Consider the following 12,603-nt stretch of genomic DNA (forward strand, 5'->3'; position numbering starts at 1 on the left):
TATGGCTAAGATATATATTGACATTTCATTGAATTGTATAAAAAATTGTATTGTAATTTTGATTTTTTTTTTCTTTTTAGTGTTTAACTATACGTATATATTATATTGTAGTACTTGGTACTTGCAGGGTTTAACATTATATAGAATATTTGGTTACGTAAAAATAAAATTATTTTTGAAAATAAGGTAATAGACGTGGTTAATTGTGTTGCTCGATTATTTTACTGTGTTAAGTAATTATGTGATAGTTAACTATGATGTTGATGATTATACCAAAAATGACATAAAAATTGTTTTGATTTATATTTTTCTGTTTTATAATTGTAAATTGTTTGTTCCACTTCAAATGTTAAGCTCTCTTTTTTCAAAAAAAAAAAAAGAAAATGAGATAAAAAAAATTCTTTCATCATATATGATGATACTTAAAAGTTAAAACTACATCATAACTTAAATTATGAATGAAGCTAAAGAGAAATTGGTGCATTAAGCTTTATTGTTGATAAATAAAGTGGAAAATTCCTTTATCATAAATTAAAGTAATTGGGGTGTTAGCAAGGCCAGACATGAATTTAATGGTGGCATTTGATGTTTCTCATGTACATGTTCACTCGTATTGGGCTTAGACTTTTTTTATTGAAAAGAATTTTTATTTTTTTAATTAAAAATATAGAGATTTAAATTAACGATTTTTTAAATGAGTATAAAAAAGGTATGTTAATTGAGTTATAATTTTGTTCATACCCTGACCCAATGATAAGGGCCCAGGTCCAATTAAAAGGGCCAACCCAATAGATTAAGCCTTACTAAACGCCGGTCTTCACATAAGAAGTCGGTGTTCGTCCCAACCTGCGCTAAAGAAGTCGGACATGAGATTAGCTGGCAGATAAACACTCATTCAAATGAGTAACCGCCCCTAAAATCTCTCTAACCGCTTCCTAAAGCCATATCTTAACCTCCCCAAGATAATGGGACGGTTAATATCCTAAAGATACGGCACTACATCAGCGGTGGTTATTGGCTCACCACTACAAATACACTGACACCCCTCAGGTATCTCTAAGCCCAATACTCTCTAGACCTGCTCACACTCTTGCTAACTTAAGCATCGGAGTGTCTTTGCAGGTACCACCCCCCATTCCTTCGCGCGCGCAAGTCGGACGGAGCCTCCCGAGTTGCTGACCCATCCGGAGTTCTCCTCCTTCATACATTTGGGCCCCTCAACGCCATCCATTGCATTTATCTCCGGTTACCCACCGTAACATTGGCGCCGTTGCCGGGGACCCGAGAGATCATCCATCGATGGCGGATAGATCCCATGAGGAAGTACATGCGGAAACGGATTCCGAAGAAGAGAATCTGAACGCAGGTAACGACAATGTGGATGTAACCCTCCACCAGGAATTTAATGATCAGAATAGAGAGGGCACCTCCGGGGTAAAAAACCCGAAGGCTAACCCCTCAGACGAGCGAGAATCGGGAAAAGGCGGACCATCCCACATAACTGAATTAATGGGGTTAGTCCACAGTCGCTTAGAACAATTGGAGCAAGAGCGGGAGAAGCAGAAAGAAACTGAAAGGTACCTCAAAGAGGAGATGGAACAGCGAAAAGAGTTAGAAAGAAAACTCTTACAGCTAGAATCCTCCCTCAAGAGTCACAACTCCCGCGACGACCAAGAAGATCAATTCCCGGGTGGAGAGGATCCTTTCAGCGAGGACATAATGAGGGCAAAAGTTCCAAGAAACTTTAAAAGCCCTGATATGGACCTCTATGACGGGACCACAGACCCAAAGCATCATCTAAGCAACTTCAAAAGTCGGATGTATCTAGCTGATGCCTCCGACGCTACGAGATGCAAAGCTTTCCCGACCACTTTATCGAAAGCAGCAATGAAGTGGTTCGACAGCCTCCCCCCGAGATCAATCACTAGCTTTGAAGATCTCTCAAGGAAGTTTTTGATGAGGTTTTCAATTCAGAAAGATAAGGTAAAACATGCACCGAGCCTCTTGGGAGTAAAACAGGAGGTCGGAGAGTCTTTGCGAGCCTATATGGAAAGGTTCAATAAGGCATGTTTGGAGATCCACGACCTGCCCACAGAGGCAGTCATAATGGGGTTAGTCAATGGACTTAGAGAAGGCCCCTTCTCACAGTCCATATCTAAAAGGCACCCCGTCTCTCTAAGCGATGTACAAGAAAGGGCGGAAAAGTACATCAATATGGAAGAGAATGCGAAATTAAGAGACCTGAGTTGGCGACCTGGACCCCCTCCCTCATCTAAAGAGAGGGAAAGGGAAGTCAAGAAGAAGGAAGAACTCGGTCTCGAGAGGCCCAGAAAATATCACTCTTATACTCCTCTCAAAACTTCTATAGTGGATGTATACAGAGAGATTTGCCACACTGAAAGGCTGCCACCCCCTAGACCTATTAAAAACAAAAAAGGGGGAAGCCGCAGCGACTACTGCGAGTACCATAAAATATATGGTCACTCCACCAACGACTGTTACGACCTCAAAAATGTGATAGAAAAGCTGGCCAGAGAAGGTCGGCTTGATAGATATCTCATGGAAAGGTCGGACACTCACGGAAAAAGAAAGCGAGATGATATGGATAAAAGAGATCCACCACCGCAGACTCTAGAGAGACATATTCATATGATCTCGGGAGGATTTGCGGGAGGGGGCCTCACTAAATCCTTTCGCAAAAGACATCTCAAAAGAGTCTATCAAGTCGAGGAAGAGACACCCGACTTCCCCACTATCTCATTCACAAAAGAAGATGGGCAAGGGATAATTCCCGGGCATGACGATCCCGTGGTGATAACTATGATCCTAGCCAATGCCCATCTCCACAGAACCCTAGTAGACCAAGGAAGCTCGGCGGACATCCTTTTCAAGCCCGCCTTCGACAAGCTAGGGTTAGAGGAAAAAGAGTTGAGAGCCTACCCCGATACCTTATATGGATTAGGGGATACGCCAATAAAACCACTGGGTTTCTTACCCCTTCACACCACTTTTGGAAAAGGGGAAAAATCAAGGACTCTGAGCATAGACTTCATAGTCATCGATGAAGGGTCAGCCTACAATGCCTTAATCGGCAGGACTACTCTTAATCGACTTGGAGCAGTGGTATCTACTCCCCACCTTTGCATGAAATTCCCAACCCCAGGAGGAATAGCAACGGTGAGGGGAGATCAGAAATTGGCAAGAAAGTGCTACAACGAAAGCCTAAATCTGAGAGGAAAGGGCAAAGAAGTCCACACCATAGAGTTAGGTGGTACAAGGACCAGAGAAGAGCTGCGACCCCAACCGGGAGGAAAAACCGAGGAGATACAAGTCGGAGAGGAGGAAGGAAAAAACACTTACATAGGAGCCAACCTAGGGGAAACCCTAAAACAAAGGTTGGGTGAACTCCTGAGAGTTAATTCTGACCTCTTCGCATGGAAGGCTTCCGACATGCCCGGGATTGATCCCGAGCTCATGTCCCACAAACTCTCGGTTTACCCAGGGTCCCGACCTGTGCAACAAAGAAGACGCAAGCTCGGCCCAGAACGAGCCCTAATAGTAGAAGAGCAAGTACAGGCGCTCCTGGAAGCCGGCTTTATTAGAGAGGTCAAATACCCAACATGGCTAGCCAATGTAGTGCTAGTCAAAAAACAGAATGGTAAATGGAGAACGTGCGTCGACTATATCGACTTGAATAAGGCATGTCCTAAGGACCCTTATCCCCTACCAAGTATTGACACCCTGGTGGACTCCAGCTCGGGGTATCAATACTTATCATTCATGGACGCCTACTCGGGATATAACCAAATCCCGATGTATGAACCCGACCAGGAGAAAACATCTTTCATCACGCCGAGAGCCAATTATTGCTACGTGGTCATGCCATTCGGACTAAAGAATGCAGGAGCCACGTATCAAAGATTGATGAATAAAGTGTTTTCTCCCCACCTAGGGAACTTGATGGAAGTTTATGTCGACGACATGCTAGTAAAAACCAAGAAAGAAGTCGACCTCTTAACCGACCTCTCACAAGTCTTTGACACTATAAAGTCGCATGGGATGAGGCTAAATCCTGCAAAGTGCGCCTTCGCGGTCGAGACAGGGAAATTTCTAGGGTTCATGCTAACACAAAGGGGAATTGAGGCCAATCCCGATAAATGCAGAGCCGTCTTAGAAATGAAAAGCCCGACTTGTTTGAGAGAGGTTCAACAGCTCAATGGCCGACTTGCAGCCCTCTCCAGATTTCTGGCAGGCTCGGCACTAAAATCCCTTCCACTATTTTCCTTATTAAGGAAGGGATGCCAATTCAAATGGACTCCGGAATGTGAGGAGGCGTTCCAAGAGTTCAAAAGGTTCTTAAGCAAACCTCCTATCTTGACCCGACCAATACCGGGAAAGGACCTCGTCCTATACCTATCCGTAGCAAACAGGGCTGTGTCGTCAGCCCTGATAAGAGAAGACGAGGTCGGACAACACCCGGTCTACTTCATCAGTAAGGTCCTGCAAGGCCCTGAACTAAGGTACCACAAACTAGAGAAGTTTGTCTACTCCTTGGTGATAGCCTCACGAAGGTTACGACCTTACTTTCAGGCTCATACAATAAGAGTCCGCACAAACCAGCCTATGAAGCAAATCCTCCAAAAGACGGATGTTGCAGGAAGAATGGTTCAGTGGGCGATAGAGCTCTCCGAGTTTGATTTGAGGTATGAAACTCGGACGGCAATTAAAGCCCAATGCCCCGCCGACTTCGTTGCAGAATATGCAGGAGAGCAAGAGGAAAAGCCGACTACATGGGAACTCTATGTAGACGGATCCTCCAACAAAACAGGGAGCGGCGCAGGCATAATATTGGTAGATGAAAAAGGAACCCAGATAGAGGTCTCCTTAAAATTTGAATTTCCAGCTTCAAACAATCAGGCAGAATATGAAGCCTTGATTGCCGGATTAAAATTAGCAGAGGAAGTCGGTGCTACAAAGGTAACGATCTACAGCGATTCACAGGTGGTGACCTCCCAAATAAGCGGAGAATATCAGGCAAAAGACCCTAATATGAAGAGGTACTTGGAAAAAACCCTGGAACATCTTGGACGCTTTGCGGAAACCGAGGTCAAACACATAACTCGGGATCTAAATAGCAAAGCGGATGCCCTATCCAAGTTAGCAAGTACCAAACCAGGAGGAAATAACAGAAGCCTGATTCAAGAAACCCTTCAAGAACCCTCGGTAGCAAAAACAGAAGATAAACAGGAGACACTTGAGATAGTCGGTTTAAACCTCGGATGGATGAACCCCTTAGTCGAATACCTGAAATTCGACATCCTCCCTAAGGAGGAAAAAGAGGCTAAAAAGATCCGAAGGGAAGCACAACATTATACTTTGGTGAGAAATGTCCTTTACAGAAGAGGGATATCAACACCATTACTAAAGTGCGTACCGACCTCAAGAACTACCGAGGTGTTGGAGGAGGTACATAGTGGGATCTGCGGAAACCATCTAGGAGCAAGGTCACTCGCCAGGAAAGTAATCCGAGCAGGATTCTACTGGCCGACCTTGCAGAAAGATGCCACAGACTTTGTGAAAAAGTGCCAATCATGTCAGATGCATGCAAATTTCCACGTAGCTCCACCAGAAGAGCTCATCAGTATCACTTCTCCCTGGCCCTTTGCAAAATGGGGAATGGACTTGTTAGGTCCTTTTCCCCAAGCACCAGGACAAGTCAAATACTTGATCGTGGGAATAGATTACTTCACAAAGTGGATAGAAGCAGAACCATTAGCCACTATCACCGCTCAAAGAAGTCGCAGGTTCCTCTACAAAAACATTATCACAAGGTATGGAATACCTTATTCCATCACTACAGACAATGGAACCTAATTCACCGATGTCACCTTCAGAAATCTAGTAGCCAGTCTGAAAATCAAGCATCAGTTCACCTCGGTGGAACACCCCCAAGCCAATGGGCAAGCCGAGGCGGCTAACAAGATCATACTGGCAGGATTAAAGAAGAGACTACAGGAAGCAAAGGGAGCTTGGGCTGAAGAGCTCCCTCAAGTGTTATGGGCTTATAGGACAACTCCTCAATCCGCCACAGGAGAAACACCCTTCCGACTAGTCTATGGCGTAGAAGCCATGATTCCAATAGAAATCAATGAGCAAATCCCAAGGGTAATTCTCCATGACGAGGTCGGAAATATACAAGGACACAAAGAGGAGCTCGACCTGCTCCCCGAAGTCCGAGAAAGTGCCCAGATAAGAGAAGCTGCGCTAAAGCAAAGAATGACTACAAGGTACAACAAGAAAGTCATTCGAAGAGCATTTGCTACAGATGACTTGGTCCTAATCAGAAATGACATTGGAGTCAACAAATCGGGAGAAGGAAAGCTCGCCGCAAATTGGAAAGGACCATACAAAATCAAAGAAGTATTAGGGAAAGGTTATTATAAAGTAACCGACCTAAGCGGAACTGAGCTACCAAGGTCGTGGCATGCTTGTAATATGAAAAGGTACTACAGTTAAAAGCGAACTCTACTCCCTGATGTACTCTTTTCCCAACTTCATGATTTTTTCCCAAAAAAGGGTTTTTTCTGGAGAAGGGTTTTTAACGAGGCATCATAGTAGAGACTAAGGGAAAAATAAGCTATCAAGACCCTTAGTAGCAAAAGAAGGTACCTCCCCAATTAATAAAGATCTTTTTCATTCATAATATCTCTTATAAATATCCTGCTTTATTTTTCTAAATCCTTCTACGAAACGCGCCGACTTAAGCTCGACAAAACGTGAAAATCCCATGAACCGACCTAGATGGTCGTCAGGATAAAACGACGAGGTACAAGTCGGTGTAAAGAGGTTATATGAGTCGATCGTAAAAACTCGGGAACCAACCCGACTCATAAGTCGGAACGAGACCCCGAGTAGGAAAACTTGGAAACACTTCGATCCATAGATCGAAGTATAAAACCAAGTAGAAGAAAAACGCATCGCAAAAATAACCTAAGTCACGAAAAACTCATCAAAAAAGCAAAGTTGAGTACAAAGGAATAACAAAAAGAGATAGGAAAACCTAAGAAAAAGTTTAAAGGACGACCCGAAAGTCCTTAACGAAAAACGAGAAATCCGAAATAGAAAGGTTTTCAAGAAAAAGCTAAGGGGAAATCAGAAAAGCATACACGCACAAGGTAACTCAAAACGCACAAGATAACCCTTATCCAAAAAAGGGGCATTCACTTTTGTTTAAAAACCCTTATCCAAAAAAGGGCACAGATCAGAATATTTTGTTTACGGCCTTAAAAGGCCAAAAGGAAATTGTTCACACAACCAACAACAAATAAGTTTAAAAAAGGGGGGACTCACAAGTCGAGCCCCCATATAGCCATAAAAAATAAAGTTATCTTTTCAGAGAAGCAGAGGAATCACCACCACCAGGGCCAGGAGGAGGAACGGAGGACGAACTCGGAGGATCTCGAGGAGGAGACTCAATAATCCTCTGCCCCCGAGTCTTCAAATCTGACTCGGAAACAACCTCGGGGGCAGGAGGATAAACGATGGCGCCATCAATAACTACCTTGTCCGGATGTAGAGGAGAAAGATCCAAGTCGGGAGCAATAACTTTGACTTGTTCCAAGAAAATTCTCCAAGACTCCTCGGCGCCATCGGCAATAGAATCCTCCAACTCAGCGTATGCGTTCCGAGAATTTAGCAAGTCCTTCCTCACGGCCACAATATCCTGAAATAAACTGTGATAGCTGTCTTGTGCCGTTTTCCTCAAATTCGCCTCCAAAGTACATTGAGCCCGCAGCTTACCCTCCTCCTCCTTAAGGTGATCCCTCTCCTTCCTCAACTTATCTCTCTCCTCCTTCAACTCCTTCTCATGTTTTTCATAAATAAGAAGCCTCCCCTCCAACTCCTCAACCCGTGAGGTTGCCCCCAAAGAGCTAAGGGGAGTCTTCTCAAAAAGATCCAAAAGTTTGCCACAAACACCCGCTGTCCTAAAACTCTCCTCGGCCATGGTGGTGAGGTGGTTTCGAACAGAAACATCATCCATACTTATAAAAGGATAGATGTTCTTTCGGACGAATGCCAGAGCATCCGCCTTAACCCCACCATCAAAAGAAGAAGAGCCAGACTCTAAAGTCTTACGCTTCTTCTTCTCTGGCTCAGAGAGAATTTGGGCAGAAGGGGGTGGTCGAGACAAACTTGAGGAAGAAATGACAAGGAGTTGAGAGGGAGTGCCAGTATTTTTAGGAGGAGGAGGAGGAGGAGGAGGAGGAGGAGGAGGAGGAGGAGAGGTGATCGCCCTGGCACCCCCCGACCTAGCCCGGGACTTCGCCTTAGCCTCCTGGACCCTTTGGTAAGCCTCTTGAGCATTCTTCTTTGCCATATCTACAAGAAAAACAACCAACAGTTATAAGTCGGTAACATTCAAGTCGGTAGAAACAACTCAGAAATCAGAAATGCATGCACTACCTAATTGAGACTGAACAAAAGTCGGCGTTCCCTGGAGGATTTTTCTGGTATCCAAGTATGGGGCCCTTCCCCACGCTTCCTTGAAAAATCCCACAATAGCCGCCTCCACCTCGTCAAGGTCATCTAGACCATACTTTTCACAAGGGGAGGCCGCCAACCAATAAAGGGGAAAGCGAGGGGAAGAGTGCTCATCAAGGAAAAAGGGGTGGTGACCCTCTACGGCTTGAACCTTGAAAAAGTAGTTTTTGAAGTCATGAAAGGATTCGTCGAAAAGGGTGAAAATCCTCCGACCTTGTATGGCTCGGAAGGATACCCACTGCTGTTTGTTGTTTAGCCCACTAAAAGGCTTGGTCATATGGAAAAGAAAGAAGAAAATCCTCAAAGAGGTCGGAAAGTCCAGAGCATGGCTAATAAACTGATAGATCTTCAAAAAACCCCAAGAATTGGGGTGAAGTTGAGTAGGGGCAACTCTACAGTGGTGCAAAATAGATATTTCAAAATCTGAGAAAGGAAGAAAAACACCCAAACGGGTGATCATACATTCATACATGAAGAAAAAATGAGGGGCCGCCTCATTAACTCTCCCAAAACAGACCCGGTCTTCAGGACCCGGGATTATTAGTTCATATTTTGGCTCGTCCTCCTCTGAAGTACAAAGCCGGTGATGAGTACGAAGATGAGTAATAAACTCAGCATCGACCAGGGGTTCCTCCCCAAGGACAGTGTCATCAACCCACAGAGAAAGAACATCTACGGAAGCCATTTTTTATATAAAGAAAAGTGGCAGAAACCTACAAAAGGAAAAAGAAAAAAGAAAATCAAAAACACGGTCCCTAAAGGGGAGGGATGCAAAACCAAGAATCTACAGGCCAACCTACCCACTCACAATACAAAACATGCAAACACAAGGCATGATATGGAAGAAACAAAACTAACCTTTATCCGAGAAGTGAAGGTTGGAGAGAGCGGAAATTTTCAAGCACAAGAATGCAGCACAAGCAGGGAAAGGAGAAGTTTGAAAGATTGCAGAAACGGAAAAACGAAAGAGAGGGAAAGTATTTATAAATAGGCTAAGGGGCATAATGGTAAAAACGAGGCAGTCATTAATGAGATTGCACCGTTACCAAAGCCCTCAATCCCTAAACGCTTTCTCAACGGACACGACGCTTGAATTGACGTAACTGTCAGAAAGAAAAGGTCACGAAAATCACGTCGGTTCCAAAACCCGTGAAAGTCGGCTACGAACCCGAGTTGAATACTTGAACCCTAGCCTTAAAAGAATCTTGGGCTCAAGTAGGGGCACTGTTCATACCCTGGCCCAATGATAAGGGCCCAAGTCCAATTAAAAGGCCCAACCCAATAGATTAAGCCTTACTAAACGCCGGTCTTCACATAAGAAGTCGGTGTTCGTCCCGACCTGCGCTAAAGAAGTCGGACATGAGATTAGCTGGCAGATAAACACTCATTCAAATGAGTAACCGCCCCTAAAATCTCTCTAACCGCTTCCTAAAGCCATATCTTAACCTCCCCAAGATAATGGGACGGTTAATATCCTAAAGATACGGCACTACACCAGCGGTGGTTATTGGCTCACCACTACAAATACACTGACACCCCTCAGGTATCTCTAAGCCCAATACTCTCTAGACCTGCTCACACTCTTGCTAACTTAAGCATCGGAGTGTCTTTGCAGGTACCACCCCCCATTCCTTCGCGCGCGCAAGTCGGACGGAGCCTCCCGAGTTGCTGACCCATCCGGAGTTCTCCTCCTTCATACATTTGGGCCCCTCAACGCCATCCATTGCATTTATCTCCGGTTACCCACCGTAACAAATTTATTGGCTTATTAAGAAGAACTTATACATTATAGAATATAGAGTATAGATTATATCTATAACATTTTTTATCACTACAAAATAATTTGATATTATTTTTTACATAAATCAAAATTTATGATTATATATAAATTTAAAACGCACATGAACATGAGACGATAGAATCATAGATTCTATCGATATTCAATTTTTTTTTTAAGATTTAACGGTATTAAATATACACTAAAATTAGCTATTAAAATTAGTCATTAGTATAAAATAATATTAAAATATAATATATATATTAAAAATAAGTTAAATACATCTATACACAAATATATTATTGTTAATTTTAATATATAAATAATATTTTTATAATTTATATATATATATTGGGCATATTATTGCCAAATATACTAGGAATTTTTGTATTTTAATATTTTTAGATATTAATCTTTAATATAATAAAAAAATTTAATTTTAATAACTAATAATATAAAAAAATTTTACATATATATTTAATTACGTATTAATATATTATCACGTTATTAAATATAATTATTTTTAACGATTAATATAAGAATGATCATGGTCTAAATAAACAAACATAACTAAATATTGTATACAATAATTTAGGCAATTCAGCCTATCAAAATTAATCACATTAAAATTTTTTATATATATGGTTAGTTGAATGAAAAGAAGATTCAGAAAGTATCAAATTAGAAAGGGGGATAAAATAGAAAATTGACAAAGAGTGAAAGATAGAAAAAAAATTTAGGAATATTATTAATAAAATAGTCTAATGAGATTTATATATAAATAATTTTTTTATGATATAATATATAATAAAATTTAATGATATTGTTTAATTTATGTAGTTAATTTTATTTAATTAGTGAGATAAGATTTTGTTGTTGTTGTTATTGTTATGGTTAGTTGAGTGAGACGGTTTGGTTGGTGTGCCAATTGGCCAAAGCCTTGCTTAGTAGGTGTTTGATTGTTTCTAAATAAACAAATGAAGATTAGGATTAAGATGGAAAGAGTCCTAATTGGACGCAAATTGGAGCCTAAATCACGTCATGCAATGCATGTTGTTATTATCTCATTTGACTCTTTGCCATTGTCAACACTCTTATGCAAATCAACCAGTCCCCACTCCCTACATCATCGCCACATTCCCATGAAATTTGAAATTACAGACATGCCCCTAAGACATGCAATCTTCGGGCTTAGTCCACTCTTGATTGTCAAATCCTAAGGGCATTTCCGTCACTCCGCACACTAAATAGGGCCAGTTAGGTGCTGTCTCCACCGGCATCAGTTGGAGATTCCGTTATTTTGCGTCTCTTTTGGTGCCAACACATCGGATTTATCGTTGCAAACTTCCAATTACGCGTTGAAAATGGGCCAACCAAACACTTTTTTATTAAGGAGAATTGAAATGGACCAAACACTAGCAAAGGTAAATGCTGATTAATAGTTTAATACAATAACACTTTCCATGAATAATAATAATAATAATAATAATAATAATAAATGTATATCATCATTCTTATTTTAATTTAGTAAAAATTCATGTGATTAATTTCATGTCAAATTGATAGTTGAGAATTGTTTTAATAAGGATACTCTCTTCGAATTATAAATTGGTTTCACACTATTTGATTAAATTATTATCTATTTAACGATCTTTAACTATCATTTTTACGTAAAATTAACTGCACTTAAATTTCTATTTTTTAATAATGTTCTTTTTTTATAAATTCATACAAAATTACAATATAAAAAATATCAGTTATAATTAGAGTGAATATCTCATTTAACTCCTGACAATTATCTCGAAAGGACAATGAAACCCTCAACAAAAAACACCAAACTCGGTTCCTAATCTTTTTTTAGATTGATTAATCTCTGTACAAAAAAAACAACATTAACTTTTTTTTGACACAAGAACTAATCAGTCATATAAAAATAAATCTTAAAAGCTGAGTTGATATTTTTTTTTATCAAAAATCTCGTTGTTGTTTGAGGTAAGTGTCAAGAACTATTTTAGATTTTTCTCCTATAATTATATATAGAATGACTTTATCATTATCCTTATAATAGAAGCAACAACATAAGAAATTTTCAAAATAAATCACCATAATTAAGGCATTGGTTAATTAAGAATTTTTGTTTTCAATTTTAATATATTATTAATATATTCAATGCATTAAAAACTTAAAATATGTATATTTTCTGTTAATGATTATCTTAAAACGTGTCTTTAAAGCACTTATTAGCAAAACACTAAAAATATTAGTTAAAAGGAAAAACTGAAAAA

This window comes from Arachis stenosperma, chromosome 10 (genome assembly GCF_014773155.1).
Source record: "Arachis stenosperma cultivar V10309 chromosome 10, arast.V10309.gnm1.PFL2, whole genome shotgun sequence".
Classification (NCBI taxonomy): domain Eukaryota; kingdom Viridiplantae; phylum Streptophyta; class Magnoliopsida; order Fabales; family Fabaceae; genus Arachis; species Arachis stenosperma.